Genomic DNA, 8,626 nt, shown 5'->3' on the forward strand with positions numbered 1-8,626 from the left:
TAGTGATCTGCAGATATTTGGAGGTTTGAGGATTCGGAAAAGTGACACCATATGGCAATAAGATACTATACTAAAACGTTCCCAATCTAGTATCATCATGGGAATAATGATGAACAAAAGACTAGTATGTGTCTTGGTAGTGATGGTGTTTCACTAGTCAAATCAAAGACATATGAGTTTACAAGATGGTAAGCACTGGATTGATCCGCTTATGAAAACATCACATGGTCAAGTGTCATAGATGGTTCTCATGTAACGCTTATAGTGGATTCCTTAAACCTGAAGTCACTACTGAACCTAGATGAGACACAACATACTTTTATTATCGCCTAACGGTAACTTGGTGCCAAATATGGGTTAGCTAGGTGTGTCTGAACCATGATGAGGGACTATGAATGAAGTGAAGGGATTACTACTCTACTATGTGAGAGAGGATATCACATGCCACTTGATAGGTGAGACTGACAAGTGTACGACCGTTTGGTAACTTTTTATTGAAGCTTATCATTTCACTAGGAATCAAGGAACGTATTAGCATATAATGGGGGTGACATGAACTGTGCCTCATTCTAATCAGATATCCATTAGTAAATGAACACAATAAGGTTATTATTAGGTTCTCGTGAACATACGAGTTACACTATTCAATCTGGACGATCTAAATGACTTGCTAGAGTGCATTTTTTTTATGGAATGATGGATGTAATCGGGTCCATTACCAGATATGAATTTACCTACAGGATCACACGCTAAAGAAATCAGACTAAGGCAGTGCATAAAGTTCAGAAGTAAATATAACAGTTATATTTATTCCAAACACAAATTGATATTTATGTAAAAGGTTGTGGCTGATGTAACAAGCCCACTTCAGATGGACTGGTATTAACTTAGATAAATTAATTTAGCATATAGTTATTTATAGTTAAATTAATTAGATTGTATTTTAATATTTTGCTAATTAGATTAAAATATAATTGGATTATTTTTTTGTTTGAAAAGGTATAATTGGATTATCTTAAAAACTAATTAAAATGTAAAATACTTAAACAAATGATTAAATGGATAATAGAGAGTTATTTTAGGAAAATAAACTACCCATTCCCTACAGTGTGGCTGGCCCCCTCTCTCTCCTCCATCTGTCAGTTTTGAGTTTTGCAGTTTGAAAAATAGAGAGATCTGAACCTCAGATGTTCATGTACAAAATTCCCTTAAAGCCATGGTGACTGATGCTAGCACATCAATAAATTCAAATAATTTCTCTCAAACTCCTCAAACTTGTATTAATAGGACCGACTCTCGTTCCATGATGTTCGATAATTAATTTTAATACCCTTCTGAGTGTTTATACAATTATTTCCGCTTTTGATTTTCTATATTTAAAGCCCAATCAATAGTGGTATCAGAGTTTCATTGTATGCTTTTAATCGGATTAAAAGGTGTTTTGTTTGTTAATGATATTTTTTTATTTTAGTTTTGAATTTTTTTTTTTGGAATTTTCAGATTGCATTAAAAGTAAAATTAAAAGTTTTTGGATTGTTTTTTTATTTTACTTTTCAATCTGTTTTTTGGAATTTTCAGATTGCATTAAAGGTAAAGTTAAAGTTTTTAGGTAAATAATTTATTAGAAGTGCTCGAGTTCGACTCTCGAGGTGGTTCGTTCCAGTCGAAGATTCCAGTCCTGTCGAGAGTTAAGTCCCTGATATGGTTCAGTTGACTAGCTTCAGTCCAGTGCCAATTAAAAGGAGAAGGCCCAAAACAAACCTAAAATCCCAAACTGAAGGTGGAACAAGCCCCAAAGCGGACAACAAAACTGGATAGAAAGACAGATACCAAAAGCATAAGACGAAGCAATAAGTCTAGTTGGCTTAAGTCGACCAAAAGTTGTTGCTTGCCTATCTCAGTATGAAATTGGAACAGTATCCGATTTCAAAGGCGAAGCCGAGGAGGTCCCATTCTAATGAGAATCAAAGGCAATCGGGAATGGGTTTTCATCTCCCCTTCCCTTCCTTTTTATCTAACATACTGTTTAGGCTCCCTATTTTGAAAAATATATTGTAAAGTCCCTAATATTATTTGTCATTATTAACCATTTGGTCCTTCTCTCTATTTTTTTTAGATTTTTAACCGTTATATTTGGTATAAAAAGACAGATAGAAAATAACAGAGTAACATGGTCATTTTGTATCGTAGTCATATCCAATTCATGTTCTAAAATCTTGAATTTTAGATAAAAAAGTTGCTAAAACCCGGGTTTTTCCGATGAAAAAAGAGAATTTTAGAAAAGATGCTATTCCTGAAACCTAAGATACGTTCGATTAAAAATCTAAAAAAAATATAGTCAAAAGGACCAAAGTGTTAATATTGACAAAAGATAGGAACCTTATAATGTGTTTTGTAAAATAAGGGGACTAAACAGTGTGTTACGTAAAAAGGTGGGGACTAATAAATAATACACCCAAAGTTTTTGGATTGTTTTTTTATTTTACTTTTGAATCTGATTTTTGGAATTTAATATTGCATCAAAGGTAAAATTAAAAGTTCTTGATTGTTCAGGTCAGTGAAACAGGGACGGACGGGAGTCCGGCTCGTCGTGCCGACGCCGTTTACCATGACAGAACAACAAGCTGGGCTTGCTATCCCACCATGAAGGGCGACGATAGGAGCCGAGTTCCTACCATTTTCCTTATAAAATATTTTAATAAAAAAATATTAAAAAATATTTTATTGTTGTTCCGAACAATATTTTAAAGGGGTCCTTGCATTGGACAACACGAGAAAAGAAAAAATGTACATTTGGGATCCGGAGTCCGTCAAATGTAATTTTTAGTAAATATTAATTGGCTATGCCCATTAACCAAATCCCGAAAATCAAGTTCATTGAACATTAAACGAGATAAATTCTAATGGTTAGAATTTATATTTTGTTAATTGGATGAACAAAATTAAAGGAGTTTTAAAGGTAAGATTAGAATTGATAATTTTAACGTTCAGAATGATTCTCAAATTTGGAATTTAACTAGAAATCAATAAGGGCACAATTAATTATAGTAACATGTTTGAATAATTTCATTGGATGAAAATGATTAATGATTGATTAGAATTTCTAGATATGTGATTCCTATTAAATTGTCTATAAATTTAATATGTTATGTTATGATACGTTGTGATTTGTTATAGATATACATGGCTTATAAAGTGGATTACTATACCCAACCCCAATTTCACACTTGCAACCCCGAAAAAAGACGTAACCGCCATTTAATCAAAAATTGAAAATTCCAAACCCTCTCAAACTCTCTCAAACTCTTCCAAATACATTTTGATCCGAAATCAAAGACAACACGTTTGATGGAGAGCAATCCGTTATCACCGGCAAGAGACGAGAGTGACGTTGTCCCTGAAGTCGAGGTATTTTTCCGATTAAACTTCCATTTAATTCTGTAAATTTTTTTAAAAAAAAATTTCTGGTTCGGCCCTCGGGCGTGTGAGCATCACGCCTCACCATGTGGTGGCGCGTTTGAATATTATGCCCCACCCCATGGTGAGGTGTGATGCTCACACGGCCCACCATGAGGTGGGACGTGATACTCATAGGCCCCACCACATGGTGAGATATGATGTTCACACGCCCCACCATGAGGTGGGACGTGATGCTCATACGCCCCACCACATGGTGGGGCGTGATGCTCACACGCCCGGACATATTTGTTGCTGTTTTTTCGGGTTTAGACTCTGAAACGCTGTAGAAATGTCGCGTGTTGGAATGTAATGTTCGTTATTTATCATTTGCAGGAGGTTTCGTTTGAAGATTTTGACGGAAACGGCATTGATTACAGTGTTGGGGTTTAGTGTTCTATAGACAATTGTTCTAGGATACAAACTTAATGTAAATGAAGTGTTCTTTATATCATTTGTTTTAATGAGATATGTTTTCATAACTATATAACGGCAATCCCTTTTAAGAACTAAATAAAGTCTAATAAAAGGAAATCCATAAGTTTGTTTAAAGTGATTATAAAGTGTTCATACAAGCATGAAGTGAGACGAAACTTTATAATAAACTAATAAACTTAAAACCACCCCAAGTCAAGTAATATGTTTAGGATTGACATATCACTGCTGAGACTTGCATGTAACAATGTCTTCTATCGAGACAGAAAGCTGATCTCACAAGTTTCATATATACAGATATCTGGACAGTTACGTGGATCCAATGAAAAGGAGTTCATTAGGATTGGGGACCCGACTTGAGATAACAGGATGGGTAGATTCATCCTTGTCACATGTTCATCTCATTGGTATTAATAGGTATAAGTAATCCTCAGACTCAAAGGAATGTTAATTAGTAATTCTGGATTACGGAATGTGACGCTTTGATCCTGTTGTAAAACGATCCATAACAGAGATGACTCTAGGGTGTGAACGGCAGACGTTGGGTATCACAGGAAGTAATTGCAGGATAGTTATACATTGGATTGAGCAGTTATCACTCCCGATAAATGGGAGATACGTCCATGGATCGCTTGTGGAAGACTTGACTCTAAATCCTTGCAAGGTGATAGCTTAAGACTTGAAATACAGATTTCACTTAACTTATATAATTGGAGTTGACTCGGCCTGTACAAGTAAAACGAACGTCTCGCTATATGTGACTTGACATTATCCATAGTCATAAGATTCAGTTCAAGGATGTAGTTGATAAAGGATCGAATTATACTGTAACTAATACGGAAAGGTCAATGACAGAATCAACCTGTCTTCTTATAGCTCTGGGGGAATTAATTGAAGGAAGCCCAACTGAGCCCACTAAGGCCCAGTACATAGGGTGGGGCGATTTTCATGTATGAAAATACATGAATAATTTAATTTGATTTTAACAATCCTAATTAGATTATGATTGTGAATTAAATTAATTAAAGGATAAATAAGTTAGGAGTTTTAATTAGATTAAACCGCTCCTATTATTATCCTATAAGGTTACTATTATTATCTTTATATTTAAGATATAATTATAGATAATAAATAAGAATTATATTCCGAATTAAATTCTTATTCAGTAACCTAATTCTATCTAACTAGGGTTTAGATACAAGAGAATATAAATACCCCCCATGTGCAATTTCGAAATACACATACTAAACCGGGAGAGAGAATTTTCGACCCACACCATAAGGACGAGATTATCCACCGTTTCCTTCCGTTCAATTGATTACATCTCTTTTCTCTTTATCCTTGATCTTGTGTTGATTAATTAGAGACAATCTATTTTGGTTGTTATATACGGTTGAATTCTAACTTGATCTTCAATTGTTTGTTTTGTGCTTGGGAACTTGAAGTAAGAGTTGTGGGCACTTCGTTTGCAATGGTAGATAGAACTTCTAAAAGGTATTTCTTTCTATCCCTCTTTATATGAAATAACGATTAACAGATCTTGGGTTAATGGAAATAGGTTAAAATTTTGTATTTCCGCTGCCAAACGTTAGCCTATTTTTCCTTCATACAGTTCGCAGTTTTTTCCCAAACAAACGTTTCAAACATATCATGAATCTGTTAACTGGGCAAAACAGACAGCAATTGGGATCCGCTTCGAGTTAACCACAACGTCGCACAAGACAGGGGGCATGTCAAAATGGATATTGGTTAAATGTGCTCGTGGTATTAAGAATTATAGAAGGAAAAGGGATATGGATATGGATATGGATATGGATATGGATATGGAGGAAGTAGTACGGAAGGATACAAAAACCAAGTACTGTGGTTGCAAATTCCAGATAAAGGTTCTGGAAATCACTGAATTAGGCGGTTGGGTGGTGAATGGGATTGATGGAGATAGAGGACAGCACTGTCATCAGTTGGCTGTATATCGTTGTTAAGCCCAAAATATACCTAAAATATCATATATAAATACGTTAGATTTACATTGAAATCGTGCTAATTATATTCATTTAGAGTACTTTTACGTCTTTATTTACTTTTTTGATGCAAGGTACTTAATTATTTGGTTAAATCTAAAACGGAGCTAAAACGGAGGAAAAACCTAAATTACGTGCCAAGAATATGTATCGATCAGGAGACCGACTCAAGGAAGACAAGAAGCAGCCGAGAGACGGGGAAGAAAGCCCCGAACACCAGTCACCGGAAATTCGAAGTTTTCAGCTCGTCCCTTCACCCCCTGTCGCGACTGAGATTCTCGAAATCTCATATGAGACAGCGAAGAATTCTACACAGATTTCACATGTTTAATTCCAAAAAACGTGTCTGTTCGTGTGGATAAAAGCGACCCTTCACCAGCGGACATGACCCTTCAATTACAACCCTTTACCAACTATAAATAAGTGATCCATTTCAAGAAATCAGAGTTGGCTAAGTTAGAAAAGTTAGAGAAATCAGAGAGTTATTATGTTGAGTTTCTGATTTAGAAAGAGTCAGAAAGTTAGATTTCATTTCTGTATAAACAAACTTGATGTACATAAGTTGTTATTAGATTAGTTATAAACACAGTAGTATTAGTTTAGTTTCAAAGGTTGATCAGAGATAAGTTTTCATTCTGGTAGTGGACTGACCGGTCTCTATTCCGAAGATTCAACGAGAAGAACTAACGGCTGAAGCGCAAAGAGGTCTGACAAACCTACGGAGTTTGAGGGAAAGATTGACAACCCGGATCTCAAAGTTTTTGTCAAAATGCTATCCATGTTTCTTCTTCTCTGTTAACTTGTGAAGATTCACAATTCACTAATAATATATTTATTTTATTCAACACATTCTTCCTGTTGTTATTTTGATCTTGTTCTGACAAAATGATTTTCAAAATGATAAATTGGTGTTTTTATTAAAACGTTTTATACAATCATATTTATAAAGAAACTTTGTTGAACACTTGAAAGAATTAGTTTTTACGGAAGATATGATCGTGACCGCGACTTATCGGATATAAAATACTAATTTGATTAAGGTAGAAATCTGCTCCGACCCAGAGAGATTTCTACGGTTCAAAGCCATTTAATTGCATAAATTCTTATGTTATTACATGTTAATAATCTTACCAAAGTTATAGTTGCTTTCTTTGCTTAATGAAAATAAGTTTTATACCTTCGATTTGTTCCAAATACGAAAGCGTCTGTCTTGTAATCAAAATCTCAAGACAGAATTGTTCTCTAAATTCAATATAATATTCTTATCTAATCCTAATTTATCCAAACCAATACAATCAATTAAACGATTTTCTTTAGTCAAACCTAAAGACGTAAATAAAACTGAATTGAATAAGTTTTTAGTTAAAAAGTGTTCCCTGTGGGTTCGATATCTTTTATTACTACAAGCGTATACCGTGCACTTGCGGAAATCGCTCAACAAGTTTTTGGCGCCGTTGCCGGGGAACGCTAAATTTTTTAACAAAAATTTAGATTTTTCGTGTTTTATTTCGAATCTAGGTTTAAACATACTTATTTTAATTTTTGTAATTTATTAATTTTAATTTACTAATTTATTAAATTTTCAAATTCGATTTTGTAGGTAGTTTCAGTTCGTGCAAGATTTCAGGTTCATGTGCAGTTCTCGAAGTTCAGGCATTGTACCAGACCCTATAGACCCAGAAATTGAAAAAACCATTAGAAAGAACAAGAAAAACAAGAAAAACAAAAATAAGACTCTAGTAAAAACACATACCGAGCCGGAGAAAATGGCAAACCCACCAACACTTATGGATTACGTTAGGCCAGGTGTGGTCGGTGTAACCAATAGTGTAGTTAGACCCAGAATCACCGCAAACCAATTTGAAATTAAGCCAGCTTTGCTTAATATATTGCAAAATAATGTAACATTTTACGGGTTACCTAACGAAAATCCTAACACCCATTTGACAAATTTTCTTGAAATTTGTGACACTTTTAAAATTCCAGATGTGACTGTCGAAGCAATCAAACTTCGCCTCTTTCCTTTCACTTTGAAGGATAGAGCCAAAGAGTGGTTAACTTCAATGCCAGCCGCAACTTTTGAAACTTGGGAACAATTAGCCCAAGCCTTTTTATCAAAATATTTTCCTTTAGCAAAAACCGCAAGAGTCATAAAAGATGTAACACCCTGATCCAATACCATGTAGATATTGTCCGCTTTGGCCCAATTCCAACACATTGGGCCTCACGGCTTTAAAACACGTCTGCATGTATTGGATTCACATCTTACTAATAAGCCCCAATCACTCTCTCTCCATTTCCGATGTGGGATTCAGTTCATTCCTGCCCCCATCGCCATCCCTTAGGGCCGCTCCTTGCTCAGGCCTTCTACCCCGGCGCCACCCACTCCGGACCGGGTCGTTACAGGCCCACCAGCTTCCGCCTGGTTCGTCCTCGAACCACACATCGTACGTGGAGAGTCGGCTCTGATACCAATTGTAACACCCTGATCCAATACCATGTAGATATTGTCCGCTCTGGCCCAATTCCAACACATTGGGCCTCACGGCTTTAAAACGCGTCTGCATGTATTGGATTCACATCTTACTAATAAGCCCCAATCACTCTCTCTCCATTTCTGATGTGGGATTCAGTTCATTCCTGCCCCCATCGCCATCCCTTAGGGCCGCTCCTTGCTCAGGCCTTCTACCCCGGCGCCACCCACTCCGGACCGG

This window comes from Euphorbia lathyris, chromosome 6 (assembly GCF_963576675.1).
Source record: "Euphorbia lathyris chromosome 6, ddEupLath1.1, whole genome shotgun sequence".
Taxonomy (NCBI): Eukaryota; Viridiplantae; Streptophyta; class Magnoliopsida; order Malpighiales; family Euphorbiaceae; genus Euphorbia; species Euphorbia lathyris.